At 37.7% G+C, this 16,969-nt stretch overlaps 1 pseudogene; it reads left to right on the forward strand.

Annotated features, from left to right (window-relative positions):
* The first annotated feature begins 7,031 nt into the window (after positions 1-7,031).
* Positions 7,032-16,969, forward strand: part of LOC103052217 (helicase senataxin-like) — a 57,601-nt pseudogene continuing 47,663 nt past the window's right edge.

The following is a 16,969-nucleotide window of genomic DNA, read 5'->3' on the forward strand; positions in this document are numbered from 1 at the left end:
GATCCCCATGACTTCCATGAATTGGTCCAACCCTTCTTTGAAGCCAGCCAGGATGGTAGCCAGCACCACATCTTGTGGTAGTGAATTCCAAAGTTGATAATATGATGTTATTATTATTTTTGTCTGTCCTGATTCTTCCAGAATTCAGTTTCTTTGGGTGATCTCTGGTTCTAGTATTTTGTGAAGGGGAAAATAGCTTCTCCTTTCCACTTTATTCACACCATTCATAATTTTATTCTTTCATTCACATCATTTCTTTCATTCAGCATTTCATTCATTTCACACCATTCATAATCTAGTCCTTTCTAAATTAAAAAGTCCCAAATATCACAACTTTACTCATAGGGAACCTTCTCCAGCCCCTTGATCATCTTGCCCTCCTCAGAACTTTTTCTAGCTCCACTATATCCTTTTTGAGGTGCCGCAACCAGAATTTGCACACAATATTCCGGGTGTGGTTGCACAATTGTTTATATAACAGCATTATGATATTGGCATCTCTATTTTCAATAATATTGTTGGCTATTAATTATTTTCAGATAGTTTTTTAATCTTCTAATTTAGGCTCTAATGTTAGAATAGCATAACATACTGATGCTGATAGTAAGTTGTTTTGCATTTTGGATTATTTTATGCCTGTTTTTATTTGTTATTTTTGATAATAAAAAGTAAACATGTTCTGGAGGAAAAAGAAAGGATTTTTTTGGTGTGGGGTATGGTGAATTTTTTTTCTTTTTCTTTTTCTTTTTTTTTCTTTTTCTTTTTGGAAAAATGAGTTTATGATACAAGGAGAAGATTTTTTAAGCTTCAATTCAGAGTAGTACAAACCTTTAATTACATGCTTATAAATATCCTGGTAAACCTAGCCACTTTTTTTTCATGATATCCTCTAAGGAGGAACAAAAATCTAACAAATCACAGATTAATTAAACTGTTTGGATTGTGCTCCTAATATTTGTTATTTTTGTGCTGATATTATTTATTTCCTTGGTACTCAATAGGTGTCAGGCTACTAAAATATTACATTTTTAATGTTTGTCCTTGGATCTGTATTTCAGCTAAGAGATGCAGGCTGTGAAATTCAGCTGAATGAACAAGAGAATTAAATTTAATCACCTCTACTTTATCAAAGTTGTCCTTTCTTTGAAGAGATTACTGAAACAATTGCACAATTTATGCAGCCATTTTTCCCCAAGATCTGTCTAGCAATCCTGATAAACCTTACTCTCATTGATAAGCTGTGTAGAAAAATAGGGAGATTTTATACAAAGTGGGCATTTGATGGATAAATATTAAAAAAAAAAACTTTTGTAATATTTAGCACATAGTCACTATAGATTTAAAGATATTTAAATCTTGGTATTTGCAACCTGACACACAAACACACAATGCAAATTCACCAGAACCCATGTTATAGATGCAATATAAGAATGAAAGAAAGCTTCCTTAGGAACACTGCAATATTTACTGAAGCTCTCCTTTGAAATTTTAGTTCAGTCAAAATTTGCTACCAACTCAAAAGTAGAATTCTTTCACTGTTCATATTACTGCATTGGGAATGTTGGATTTAGAATGAAAAGGGATTGCATTGCTCCCAAAGGGAATAAAATATGGTAGACATTTATTTGTAATATTTGTAAACCACCCCAATCGAGACTTTCTGCAATGTACAACAAAGAGAAACAAAATGTACTAAAACCAATACTTTATAATGGTTGCTAACCATGTTTGCCCATAAGCAATCAAAGGCCAAAGGTATATTGGAATAAGTCTTAACATCCTTGTAAAATGCTGGGAGCCAGGTAGCATATACATTTAATAAATAAATAATAATAGTTAAAAATGCAAAGAGGGATGAAGTCAAACATACCTGAGGGAGGAACATACAGTATATCAAAATGTGGGAGCTACCATTGAAAATTCTGGCCACTTGGTTACTCCTCATGTGGGACTCCCACTAGGTTTTCTATAGATGTTAGGACTTGAGAGGCAGAATCAATTCCGGCAAGGCAGTTCCTGATGTATCAGAGTGCTACGTTATGTACCCTCTCCTCATTTAGCGACCGCGTTCCATTCCAATAACTTGGTCACTAAATGGAATGGTTGCTAAGTAAACGTGACTGAGAGTGAGAGAGGGACACTGCAAAGATCACTGGTTGCTGCTGTCTCATTCAGATAAAGTTCTCTGGCGTAGTGTCCTGTGCCTGACCTGTTTTTTCCCCTTTTTTTGTCCCCTCGCAGGGTGGAGAGATTGCTTAAATTTTTTATTACCATTTATTACTGTCGTATTTGTGAATTGTCGCTGAGTAATTGCTAAATAAAGAGTGGCTTATAGGGTTTTGTAAATAGTAATCACACTGAAATCCTACTGGTAACCAGTGCTGCAACCTTCAAATTGTTACTATTTTACCATAGTATAATTATCCCACTATGGTCTGGCTGATACTAGCCACAAGTTCAGAGTCTTCTCCAAAAGTGCATTACAGCAGTCCAACCAAGTGTTGATCAGGCTATGAGCTACCATTGCCAGGGCAAGCTTGTCTGAGTAGAGATGTATCTGGATAGGAATTCCTTAAAAAGAGGAAGAAAAGAAGATACTATAAGCAGATCTGCAAACAATTTCAATGAGGAAAGAAATGGAAGACAGCAGGAAAAGCCAATTCAGCTGCACAAAACGCTTAGTGTAAATATATCTGTATGTATGTATGTTGGGGAGGATGCAATAGGGGAATATCACCAAGGAAGCAAAATGGCTACAAGTAGTTCTCAGCTTACGTCCATTTGTTCAGCAACTATTCAGAATTACAGCAGCACTGAAAAAATGGATGTTAGACTGGTCCTTGAGGTTATGGCCATCACAGCATCCCCACAATCACATGATTGCGATCCAGGCGCTCAAGTGTCTGGCTCATGATTATAACATCGCAGGGAGCTGCAGTCATGTTAGTATATATTTTCTGACTGGATTTCTTTGGGAAACAAGAAATGGACATTGCATTGTGAACAGCTGCAATGCTGATGTGTATCTTTCCTGGGTAACTTTTCCTGGAGTTTTTGCTGCGCTCTGCACAAACAGGAGTGTTTGTGATTTGCACTCTGCCCGACACAATAATAGATTTAGAGGCAACCTAACTTCCAGACAACTCTGGTCCCCTTACATTTTAAAGTGAAAAACAACAAAATAATATTCTGTATATCAACAGGATAACTCTCCAAATTTGGGACAGAATCAAACCAAATTTGTTGTGGCAAGAGAAGCCAGCAAAAGAAAGAGGAATTCTGAAAATGGGCTAGATAGCTCAAGGGCTGTGGAAAAAGCTATTCCAGAAAAAAGTCTCCCATAAGATCCCTATGGGAAAATCAGTTGGGCAGTGTCTTCAAATGCTGTTGATTACTTGATTCTAAGCCCCTCTTCCTTCTGGTCATGTAAACCAGAGCGAGCTCATGCAGCCTGTCCTGTGCTTCCCCATGCACACCTATACACAAACACACAAATGCAAGGGGGTAACCAATAAACACAAACAGAGGCAACACATTTCTTTGTTACCAGAAGATAATATAAATGTTTCCTATGGTCACTGCTGGTAAAAGGATTGGAAAGAATTCCTGAATTCATCTTTTCCCTACTTCTTTTCCCAAGTCTTTCTCTTTTCCTTCCTTCCTTCCTTCCTTCCTTCCTTCCTTCCTTCCTTCCTTCCTTCCTTCCTTCCTTCCTTCCTTCCTATTGCACCATTGAGAATTAGGCATTTTGCCTCAAATGCCAAATCTGAGGAAAGTTTTAACTTGGATTTTTAAATTTTTTTTTATGAGATTAGGGCACCATGAAAGAAAGGTCTTGCTTCTATTACTCATATTGATCTGTGAGAGAAATGAAGTACTGGCTAAGGTGAGAGTTACTGGAGAACTGTTTGTGCTTTATGGAATTGTTTTTGGAGAAGGGTGAGTTCATGGGTAGGACCTGTTTAAAGAATAAAAAAGTAATCACACTTTATTGGGGTCATTAACCAGCGCAAGATCTATTTAAATAAGTTCTCTGCTAGTAAGTACTAGACTGCACTTTTATGCTCACTTACATGGAAACTGAACATAATGGAAATTATGGATGAGTTAAGGAAGGCCTAGCATTACACATGTTATTCTTGTACCTCTGCACTTTACATTTTGAGTTTTTTTACATTCACATTATTTTATAGTTCCCTGTCCATAGGCCTCCTTAATCAAAAAACTTGATTTGAGCTACTGACTGGAGAATTTTTGAGTTATATCTGTTTGTATTTGAATGCAACTACAAACTGTTCAGCTACAAGTAAAGGGATTTGTATATTATCTTGATATGACTGTATTAACTGACAGGTGAGTTATAGGGTTTGCAGGGTGGTGAGCTGCTTTAAATTCAGCATTTTTATGTCCCTTGAGTCAAATCAAATTTCCCATTTTATCTGCATTACCATCCTAAAAGATAGGCTATCATATTGACTGGCAATTGAGCCCACCTGGCAGCTGAACCCTTCTACTGAAGTGGGCTTGAGGTATATGAACATTTTCTCAGGATTTCTACCGCTGTGACTACCCAGTCATGGAATTGGTCCTGTGAGGTTAAGTGAAGTTACAAATGCACACTGTACACTCCAGTATCATTTAGAAACATAACCTTGGAATTGAATGCAGTTTTAAAAATAAAAAAAAAATTAAAAAGGAAAGTGGGCAATAAGAACCTCTATGGACATGAGGGGACATCTGGTATGACAGCTCTTAACATCCTGTATGTAATTGGTTTTGAATGCTTGACAGATTTTTATAATGGTATTGAAGCACTCAGACTGGCAGGTAACTATGGGGAATAGATTGAGTGGTGCTGAGCCCATTTTCTTCCCTGAGAATCCTTTAGACACACTTAACATCAAAGATGTATTTTCTTTTAAGTTCAAGTGCTTATCATCTGGTACACCCTTTTTCATCAATTCAAAGAGCAGAACACCTAAAACTCCATTGCTCCACTTTATTTAATTAAACCTAAAAAAAAAAAAAAGACAAAGTCAGAAGTCTAGTTACATAAGAGGAAACAAAACACTGCCATACATCTGAGAAACATGTGTTTCTGTTAAATCCTCAGTTATGGATATTGGATAAGATGAACTCAGAATTATTGAAGCCACAATCTTGCACTCCTTTCCCTAGGAGTAATTCCTACCGAGTTCATTTAAAATTGCCTTTGAGTAGTCTTGTGTAGGATTGTATTGTTTAGCACCAGTCCTCAGCTAACTAGCATTGACCATAGTTTACTTATGAGTAACTGCTTGGGATCCTATTTTCTAAACAGGCTAATCATTCTAACAATTATGATTAAGACCAACTATTTCCAATTTTTGGAAGTAACACTGCTTTTACCATCACAGTTTTCTAGCAGTGAACCAAGACAAAGATTACAAATACCAGGATGAGTCTGGTAACAATTTTTCAGACTAAGCTTTTGTGAACTGTAGTTTACTACATCTGATGCATGGAATGGCTAAACTGATGCAGAATTAAAACAGTGATGAGTCAAGAGGGGTGGGATGGTAATAAAGAAAGGGATATGCAGTTGTAAGTTACATGTGAGACAAGTACCTTATCAGTTAACAATTGCAATGGGTTAAAAATCTATTGCGTTTCTGATACTTTCTAAGATGGCCTGAAACATTTTGATGTCTCATCTCCAAATGTGCTGGTAAACTTTCTTCTGAAACTGCTACTTTGATATCTGTTATGGAGAATCCTGGGAAATTACAATGCTCTGATATTATTTTCTCTTTGTTCTGAGTCCTGATGTCAACTTGTGTCCATCAATTCTTTTGCATAAAGTCTGGCTTATTATTAGTATCTGTAGATTTCAGGGGGGCATTGCTAGCCAATGATGAAATATATCACATTAGACAAAATACATGTATAGGTGCCTCTAATGTTGTGTGAAGTTGTTGGGGCCTCTGATAGTGCTGTTGGTGCAAATGTGGGAGCAAAGTAGACATCTGGGTTTGTTGAAGGATCTGGTTTCCATGTGCACAATTGTTCTGTTGTTTCTTATGCTTGTGAGAATCTGCTTCAGGTTGGTCATTTGTCTATTTGCAAGTATGGGCCTGCCACTTGGTGCCTGAGAAAGTGCAGTGTCATTGGTCAATATGGGTTTAGATTATTAATAATGCATTTCAATGGTTTGAGCTGTGACTTGTAGGTGACAACCAGTGGTATTCTGTTGTTCTGTTTTTGTGGTCTGTCTTTTAGTAGATTCTCCCTGGGAATTGGTTTGGCACTATTGATTTGTCCAGGGATCTCACTGAGTGGGTAATTCAATCTCTTGAATGTCTGGTTTAATTCCATCAGTTGAGCATCTCTGTCAAGTGGATCCAAACAAATGCAGTTTTAGTGTAGAAGCTGGCTATAGACAATGGATTTGGTGGTGGATTGTGGATGGAAGCTGGAAGCATGCAGGTACGAGTGATGATCTGTACGTTTTCTGTATAATGTAGTGTTATCTCTCCATTTGTGTAGTTTTATTGTGCCATCAAAGAAGTGGGTGACTTTTGTAGATAAGTCAAGACTAAGGTTGATGGTGAGGTGGAACTTGTGGAGGTCTTGATGGAATTTTATGAGAATGCTGAGATAATGCTCTTTTACTATGAATATCATCAAGCATAAAACTTTATACCACTTTCATTCACTTTGTCATTGAAGAGATTACCATAGTCTACAACCACTAAACTTCTTTTTTTTCTTTTAATTTCATAAAAAACAGTGAGAAGAAGTTTGGAATTAGGGTGCTTAAGGAAACATGTGAAACAATGTCCCAATTCATGAAGCGCACAGATGACTTTACATGCATCAAATATATAAAGCTTATTTATACAAATAAGCTGTTCATCTAACTAACCTTATGGAGTCCACTCTAAATCATGAAGTGCTTTTCAAATTTCATATAATAGAGCCAGTCTTACAATATCTGGCTATTCCTTGACACCCTAAGAAAGGGTGGATTTGAGACCTTTCATGTGCAAAGTATGCGCTTTACCACAGAGGTAAGTACATTTTCAATATGTAATTTTATTCACTTTGACAATTTCACTAGGGCTATCAATCTAGGTTGCATAAATCCAAATGACCACTAGAAGGCACCCAGGGATGCAGCAAAATGTTTGCTTCACTTGATGGTTATCTGGATTTTTGTAGCTAGATCTGGTAGTCTATGAAACCATTCTTTAATAAGCAAAATGTGTGCTCATTCAGCAATTCTCAGCTCCATACTCACATCTACATGTTCCTTACTTCTTTAAATTCACTGCAGCTTATTACATGCATCTCTGACATATCTTGCTCTCTGACTCTCAAACCACAATCTGCCATCACACTCTTTAAAGTTGTAAAATTCATCCACCTTGAGAATTAAACAGAATTAAATTGCTGATAAATCAACCCTCTCAGGAAATCCTTTCACTAGGATTTTTATTTTCTTGATTTCAGACAAGTACTTCTATGATAAATAATGCATAGCTATTATATAAGCATGTCACTGAAAAAAAATCTGGGAATGCACAAATCCAACATTAAAATAAATAATTAAAACAAAAGCAATCACACAACTGAAATTTCTTGAAAAGGCCAATATAACTAAAAATGTATTCACTTGTTACTGAAATGACTATGAAGAATTAATGACATCTTGGATTTTGACAAATCATCCACTATATAGTATGACAATATTTTTTAAAAAACATATTCTATAATATCAACTCTTAGGAAAAAAAAACTCCCCTGGATTTTTCCATATCTATATTACTATACACAAGATGTGGTTTAGTCCTGTCTGACATTTTGTTTTAAAGAGTGAAAGATGGATTAGTTCAGTTGGACATTCCATTTCCCACAGGAGCCAGTAAAAGGAATTACCCATACATAACCCCCACAAAGTATTTCAGTGTACGTAAGACTCAAAAGCCATGAAGATAAAGCCAATAAAAAATGAACCTGTTTTCTAGAATCTATGTCCAAGGGTACAGATAAAGAAGCTGTGATGGCCTTATACATTACCTAAGTGCTTTGGTAGCATCCTTTCTGCCTCGCATAGGTAAACATTCTGTATTTCGATGTGTGCATCCACTGTTCTGCAGGGATGGCTTAATAACACTCCAAGATTGCTTCTGCACGCTGAATTGGGGTGGTCAAGACCACTTCTCTTTGTGCTTCCCTCTGAATCAAGCCAGGTACACTGAATTAATAATTTCTCCATTAACAAACTTCTTAGCTTGGCCAGAAGAGACAAATAGTTTCTTCTTCCTGGAGACTGGTCTCCAGAAACATTTAAGAAGACTACCAGCCAGCTTTCCAGAATTTGATGAAGACAGGGCTCTTCTGAAGAACATTTAAGTAGTTAATGAGATTGATGCTATCTGCGTTACAACGGTTTTTGTATGATAGTTCTAGTTATTTATTCAAGATTTTCTTTCACTTTAATTAATTTACTGCATATTTGCCACAGATGTTTTAATAATTGTATACCATGGATATTTTAACCATATCTATTATGGTTGCTAACTCATGGGAGTCCTAGTAGATTATGGTGATATATAAATTGGATGGATGGATGGATGGATGGATAATTAGACAGACAGACAATCTCTGGAGTCTTCCCATCTCTTGATTTGGAAACTGGTAGAGATTTAATCAGGGCCACTTTTAGTGCATAGAATGTATTCTGCCAAGAAACTACAGTTCCTTTTTAAAGTGTAAGTGACAGCAAGCAGGAGCAGCACGGTGACAAGGTTTTGGTAGCTGCTAACATTCCACATCAACCCTGAAAACAGTTAATGAAGTCACTCGTTCTTTCATACCCATCTTCGTTTGTGCTGTTCTGGCTTTCCAGCACGCTGCTTCAGTCATAATTTAAAACAGAATGGATTCCTTGGCTGGAAACAAAAATAACATAGGGATCGTGTCTTTATAGTCCTGGTGACCAGTTTTTCTTTTCCTTTTAATATTGCCACCTTCCATCACAGCCCATGCGCACACCCCAAAATGACAGAAATGTTGCTTGAGCTACAGCAAAGCACTATGCACAAAGACCACCTAGGAGCAATTTGGAAGATCTGTCAAAGTCCATTTAGCCTGTGAAACCATCATGCATCTGCCTCCTCCCAAAAGACAGCAGTGTATCACTGCCATGCTTCAGTCCCATACTTTTGAATTTCATGCTTGCATACTGTGACCATTTAAGAGAGGTGATTAATATGTACAGCAGCTTCTAGCTGTAGTTCTTGCCTAACTAACTGAGGAGGCACAGAGACACCTGCCTTTAATAGTGCTTTAGGCAATAAACAGGATATCTTAGCACTATCCCACTAGCAATGTCTAAGCCCTCAATCAATTTAAAATGAAACGGAATCAACTCTCTTTAATAGCTACTGTATAGACAGATAGTCGAACATATGGAAAATGCAGATAGTGCCACCAATCTCTTATAAAATATATGCATTCTTGTGGAACAGGACTGAACAGATTTCCCACTTTCGGTTCTGTTATTATTCTGTGCCTTCACTCTACCTGCCTCAGTTTAATTTTTAGAAGGTAATGACTTGAGGAATTGGCACCCGCTAAGTTTACTGCAATTTTAAGTTTGCATTTTTCCTGATAAGTTCCTGGTGTACAATAGCACACATACACACTGATTGATGCTATCATGCAGCAAAAGGCATCTTGAGGGAAACACCAAGTCCATTTAGCATGCAAAAACATTACGTATCTGCCTCTGCCCCAAAATAGCAGTGTATCACTTTTTTCATTCTGCTGATATACCTGAAGCCCACTGATGTTGGTATGTGAATAGATATCCCCTATTAATATAGATGAAAAACTGTAGCAGATTGCCCATGTGGGGTGATTTGAATAAAGTGCAAAGATCAACATTGTACAAATGGAGGATTGCCAAGTGCCACTCGAGAAACATAGTGAAGTAATTTCCAGGTACAAAAATGAGGGAGAGATTGGCGCTGGGATAGTTTGATAAGTAAATCCATAACAAGTTGCAGCACCTAGATGACTTTGATCGATTTCAGAGCTGAGCAGACTACCTAGGCTAAGCGAGGTCAGACTTGGTTACACTTGGATGGGAGACCACTAAAAGATCCCAGAGCTGTAGACTAGACTGGGAGGTTGAAAAAGGATTCTGGAGAAGGCAGGAGTAAACAATTTCTCCTATAGTGTTGCCAAGAGAACAGTATCTGCTCTCTGGAATGAGGTTCCCCACTAAGATGCCTACAGCTCCCACACTGATAACATTCTGAAAAGTCTTAAAGGCCTGATTATTTACCCAGCCCTTGGGGTAGGGTGGAGGGGATTCCACTGATTAAGATTATTTATGTTTGCTTTGTTATTGGATTGCCATGTAGTGATTATTTTGCAGTTATTTTTGTATTTCTTTTTGATTAATTTTCTGTATTCTTCTCCCTTTATGTTGTGAGCCACCTAGAGTGGGTTGGAGTGAGGTGGCATCCAAATTGAATAAATAAATAAAAAAATAAAAACAATATGGACAATAGGCCTAAGAATCAAGTTCAACCTTCCTTATCATGGTGCACAGCCTTCCTTGTTTCCTGTCTTCAATTCATGCACATTGCAAAATATCCATTATTATCTGGGACAGGAAGGAAATAAAAATGAGCAGAGGCCATTTTAATATATGCTTGATTTCAAGGGCTCGCATTATTTCATAGGTACAAACAATTTGGAATTGATTCTCCTTTATATTCCCCAGGGAGCAGAGGCAATACCAGAACTATAACTCTTTATCTCATTCTGCTTGTAGGGAACAAATATCTTGCACACAATGTCTCAGATTGTTGGAAATATGAATCCAGCAGGAGCCCTTGTGAGACATAAGGAGAGAGGGGAAAGAATGCTGAGTAATTAAGTAGCAGAACATCCCATTAAAAGGATAATGTTCTTGATATTGCTTGGATGTAGAACATGGCCTTAGCCCAAGCTATCAGTGAATGCTAGCAGGCATTCCTGATATTTGAAGTAAAAAAAAATATATTAAGAATTGATGTAGACAGAAAAGTTTCCCTTTCCAACCTGAAGAGAGGGAGTACCAAAGAGAAAGAGAGAAAGTTCCTTTTTCTCTTAACACCAATTCTCATTTAACCAACAGTTGGCCAGGTGAGAAACAGGCACAGGGATGATGTGCAAAAACCTTTCCCCTTATGCATTTCTTGACCTTTGCCCTAGTGGCTGGTCATAAAGACTCATAGGGGCCAAGCTATGAAAGATGACAATGTGGGCCTTCATCAAGCCCTTCAGAGATCCCTTCACTCCAGACTATTGTGTGTTACAGAACATAGCCCAGTTCACATTGATGGAGCCGAGGATGTGTGGAATTGCTCAGTGCGGAAGCAATTTCTCAGGGGATGAAAAGTGCCAGCAGCTTGGCTATTTCATGACTGCCCCCCATCTCTTCTTTTGCAAAGTTGGGTCTTTAACTTGGCCAACGTAGGGCAAACATTTCCAAAGCTCTTTATTGAATCAAGCTCAAAGAAAGCTGCCTCAATTAAGCTTTTTGTCTGTAGATCCACTGATATAATTTATGACTACAAATACATTTTACTTACCTAGCAATCAACAGTGTTACTCAGTGTTTGATTTATTATCCTGAATAGCTGTTGTTTAATATCAACATCTGCAGGGGCTAATTTACTCTTCAAAAGAATGAGCAGCGCTATTGTTATAAATAAACCCTGAGTGCAAAGCAGCAATAAAACAGTTTTCACCATGTGGTTTTCATTCACAGGGAATGTGTGGATATGTACCTGTTCCTAGAATAGTCTGGATGTGAAATATTCCAATGAGCTTGACAATAAATAAAGATACAATGTCTTCTTATACGGGTTCAGGAACTCCAGAGGCATTCAGAAGCTAGGATGTCATGATAAACCAGGATTTCATAGGTTTAGCTTGGATCTCCAACCACTGCACACTTCAGTGAGCTGCATCTCCATTTGATTTTCTTTAAAACACAGCAATAGTCAAGACTGGATTCCCAAAGCCAGCTCTAAAAGAATTCCATTGAAATGTGTTTGTAAGAGTTGATTAAAGATATATGCTTCCAGATTCTCAGGCTAGAGATTGCTAGCTGCAGGAGTTCAAAAGATAAGTCAAAGAAGGTTTGGGCAAGGAGAGGACTAAGAGAAGCAAATCAATTTTGAACCTGAATATATTGTGCATAAATTAAAGCTGTAAATACATTTCATCACTTGGGTGATGACATGGGGACACAGGCAATAAAACAAATAGAAAGTCTACTGGCACCTTCAAACCTGAGGCTGTTTAATGTTCCAGTTCCTTCAGTCAAACCAGTGTTTTTCCAACTTGGCAACTTTATGATGTATGGACTTCAACTCCCAGAATTGGGAGCTGTATGCATCTTAGGGGGGAATTCTGGGAGTTGAGCTCCACACATCTTAAAGTTGCAGGTTGGAAAAATACTGAGTTAAACAAACTCAGGCAGTAAAATTAAGAGATTTTTGCCCAAAACAGAAGAGTTGCTATTCTAGGAACAGACAGGAGGAGGCTGGATACACAGACTTCTTCATTTATTTATTAATTTATAAGGGCTTTTGTCAGACTTTAGTCAAAAGACAATTCCAAAAAGCTTATGAAAGCAGAATAAAATAAGAAACTCTACAATACCTATAATACAAATAAGTCAGCAGCATAATGAAAAGCATAATGACAACATCATTAACATAGCTTGCACACTTCCTCCACATCTCAATCCCTGAATGCCTTCTTAAATAGCCAAGTTTTCACTATTTTTTTTCAAATATTTACAATGAGGATGCCAATCTTATTTCCACAGGGAGCTTATATTACAGCTTCCAAGTCCTCACCCCCATCTCTCACACAGGTGGGGGCTCTTAGCACAGTTTCTCTACCAGCACACCTTGACAGGGCAGATTTTAGTTAGAGCAAGTGGTCCAACAGATATCCAGCCTCCTTCTACATAGAAGACTTTGTAAGTTATTACAGGTACCTGGAATTGCACTCAGAAACAAACTAGCAGTCAGTGTACTCTCTGAAGTATTGGTGTTACATGGCAGTATCAGGAGGATCCTATTAACAGCTGTATTTTTTTTTTTAGATTTTTTTCTGCTCCTACTGTATTTTCCTCACAACAACCACCCTGTGAGGTGACTTCGGTTGAGAGAGTGACTGCCCCAAAGTCACCCAGCCAGCTTTCTTGCCTAAGCCAGGACTAGAACTCAGTCTCTTGGTTTCTAGCCTGGTGCCTTAACCACTAGACCAAACCAGCTCTCAGTTGGCTCTCAGCATTTTGCACCTTTCCAGGTAGTTTTTGTAGGATAATGCAGTCAAAAACTCACAGCTCTTGTATTCCTAGATAGACACATGGAAGGAGGCGGAGACTCTGTGAGGTCACTTCCCTTTTCTCCTTCTCCATGCACTCAAGGCGAAAGCACATGTCTGGGCTACTGAGCTCAGAGACTAATTATGGCCTAATTTTGTAATTTACTTAATACTTTAAATATGCTGTTTAATTGTTGCTACTGTAACTGCTGTTCCTGGAAAAAAAAAAAAAAAGGAAAACTACTTCATGTGAGTAAATGTTAATTTTGTCTTATTTCACAAGAAAACTGTGATTGTTGTTTTTTGAGGGGATAAAAGGGATAGCAGCAGGTATAATCCCATGCCCACAGTTTTCAGGGGCAGTCTCATATAGATAGCGTTACAATAGTCCAAGACTTCCCTTTGGCCTAATACACAAGTATGAGCTCCATGATATCTCTTTCTTATCTTTTAAATCATAAACTTTACTCTGCCCTCCCTAACTAAGGAATTTATAAAGCCAGTGAAGAAAGTGGACAGTGAAATGTCTGGTTCTGTTGCAATAGGTATTTAATAGAGATGTGCTCCAGCTTGGAATGGGGCAATTTAGTGGGGTTTGTTATTTGTTGAAGGTGAGATGAACATGTCTTAAGTTTTTCCATTCCTGATTCAAAATCTGTGTAAAATTCTGCCTGTGATATATAGTTTGGGTGCTCCAAATGCTGCTGAAAAACAGGACAGTCCCACAAGAAATGGAACCACCATCTTGGGTTTTTTTGACCCCTGTATAGATGCTTCTGAGCACAGGAATAGATAGCTGGAAATCAAATATGACTCACCATCTATATTTATCTCTCCAATCAGAGATTTTTGAATAGATGGTGTGCTCTCTCTCTCTCTCTGTATAATTCCCAGTTTAGCTTATAATTATGCCTGTCAAAGTGATAATCTCTCTTCTGAACAAATTAGGGCCAATTGTCCTGTATATTCACCCTCTTTTTGTTATATAACTTTCTATTATTATCTTTTTACTTCCTCTCATCGTTTCACAACACATGCAATACTTATATACTACATCAAAATTTTAATTGGCTCAGCAGTTTTACTTGCTTAAAGGATAGAATCTGACACATTGTACTACACTATAACCTAAAAGCTATCATTGTGCATAAAAACTATCATTTTGTCTGCCCTTGTTCTGCCTTTCGTCCTTCAAAGCAGTATTCCTCTCCCCTCTAATACCATTTTGGCCATATTTATAGTTTGCACATGCTCTCTCTCTCAGTATATTAGGCACTGTCATCAGAGAGATTAAGGAAATCAGCAGGTCTCAGTGACATTGTGCTTCCAAAGGATTATTGGGAGTTTTGTGAGTACTGCAGAAGTTGCCAGAGCAAGTGTTGCTATGGTCAAAAGATAATGGTCAAGCTGTCCCATAAATTCTGACCTTTTCTAGTGGAAAGCAATTGATGGACACTTCAGTAAATCAGAACTTGAATGTAACTCCAAAATCTCAACACTTCTATGACGTATGGGCATTTTATCCATCATGTTCCATTTTTCTGCAAATGTTGCTTTATTATGATAAATAAGGATGCCAAGTAATGCTAATGAGGGGCAGGGCAAATGTTTCCTAAGTATCTGATTTAATCTAGTTTAGAGAACAATCTCTGCACAGCCTTAATATTATGCACAGTGACAGTGTGGACAAGCTCCAAGGGTTGAGATTTCTACAGCTGCTCCTCTGGGCTTGTAAAATCAAGTAGGCCAGAATTGAAATCTCAGCTCTTTCCAGCTGACATTACCTACAAGTTAGATGCAAAGTTATGCTAAATGCAAAATCACAGCTAGGCTGTATCTGAGTCTTTCTGAGTAGCTCCTTCTAATTCAGCTTGATACATTATGAAGTGGTCTTTGCCTGAATACAGTCAAAGTAAACCAATCTGCTTATTTTAAAATGCAGCCTATATTAGTGGAAATTTTGGATCCTTCCTCTTGTGAATTGAATTATACTTTATTGCTATTTATAATTCATTTGGATCCCTCATTCGCATTGCTTCAAACACCTCTGAGGTGTTTATATTATAGACAGATAAAAAATGCATAGATCTATGATGCTGAACCATAAATCACTTTCAAATCTCTCACTTGCCAGGGTGGACTTTTCTGACCTTGGGAAAAGCTATAATCTAGTCTTTTTATAAGAATCAGGATGTGGCTTTGATAACTAGATGTTAAATCCTTGATGGTGCAGGCCAATGTTTAATCTTCTTAGTATGGCAAGACAAATCCCATTCTTCATTTATACATTACATTTTTCAATTTTCTTGCCATTTTATACTCTTAAACAGAGATACAAGAGCTTGGACATAAATGCCAAATAGATACAGGTTGTGTTGTTGTTGTTGTTTTTTAATATGCTCTGCCTGTCTTAACACTGATATAAAATATAGTGTAGAATCAGCATAGGTGGAAAATTGGGGTACAGGATGTGTCTGCCTCATCACATAAATATACAAGATCATCAGCAAAGGAAAAATGTGATTATAACGCACATTTTTTTTCCTAGCAAGCATTTCTGCCTTGTAGAAAAAGTGTTATTTTAGAGATCCAGTTAATGAATGCATCAGTCAGGATTTTTTTTTATTACCTTGGATAAATGATATTCACATAAGGTATTAATTCTGGAAATAATGGATACAGTTCATCAAGATCAGTCCCAAACTTTTTGGAGAGTTGAAAATATATGTTTTCAAAAGAGGGTATAATTGGCCCCATTATGATCAACAGCTCTTAGATCTCTCATTGAAATTGTGAGATTAACTTTGCTTTTAATAAGTACATATGCAACAAATGCACATAGTAGGTACTGGGGGAAAGACACCAATAATTGTTAGGACCACAGCAGAAAAGAAGAAGACCCTTATTGTGATTTTTGGTAAATACTGTTAATTTAAAGCTATTATCTGTATTGGGAAAAATGCTTTACTGATGTTGAAGTTTTAAACAATGACAGCAAGAATAACACTGTCAACATTTAATGGTTAGAAGATGAACATGCTATATAGCAAAATACTAAAGATGCAATGATAAGTTAGATCTTTGCTAGCCAATTTGACCCCTTCATGGATCACTGCCTTGTCGTGGCGAAGGGGCTTGTGTAACTCAGTGAAGCCATGAGCTATACCGTGCAGGGCCACCCAAGACGGACAGGTCATGACAGAGAGTTCTGACAAAATGTGGTCCACTGGAGAAGGAAATGGCAACCCACTCCAGTATCCTTGCCAAGAAAACCCCATGGACAATGTTAAAAGGCTAAAAGATATGACGCCGGAAGATGAGCCCCTCAGGTCGGAAGGTGTCCAATATGCTACTGGGGAAGAGCGGAGGGCAATTCCAAGTAGCTCCAGAAAGAGTGAAGCAGCTGGGCCAAAGCCGAAAGGACGTTCAGCTGTGAATGTATCTGGAAGCGAAAAGAAGGTCCGATGCTGTAAAGAACAATATTGTATAGGTACCTGGAATGTAAGATCTATGAACCAAGGCAAGCTGGATGTGGTCAAACATGAGATGACAAGATTGAACTTCGACATCTTGGGAATCAGCGAAC

This window comes from Python bivittatus, unplaced genomic scaffold (genome assembly GCF_059951505.1).
Source record: "Python bivittatus isolate LINGU-HERP-01145 unplaced genomic scaffold, Pbiv_v1 ctg000700_np1212, whole genome shotgun sequence".
Taxonomy (NCBI): Eukaryota; Metazoa; Chordata; class Lepidosauria; order Squamata; family Pythonidae; genus Python; species Python bivittatus.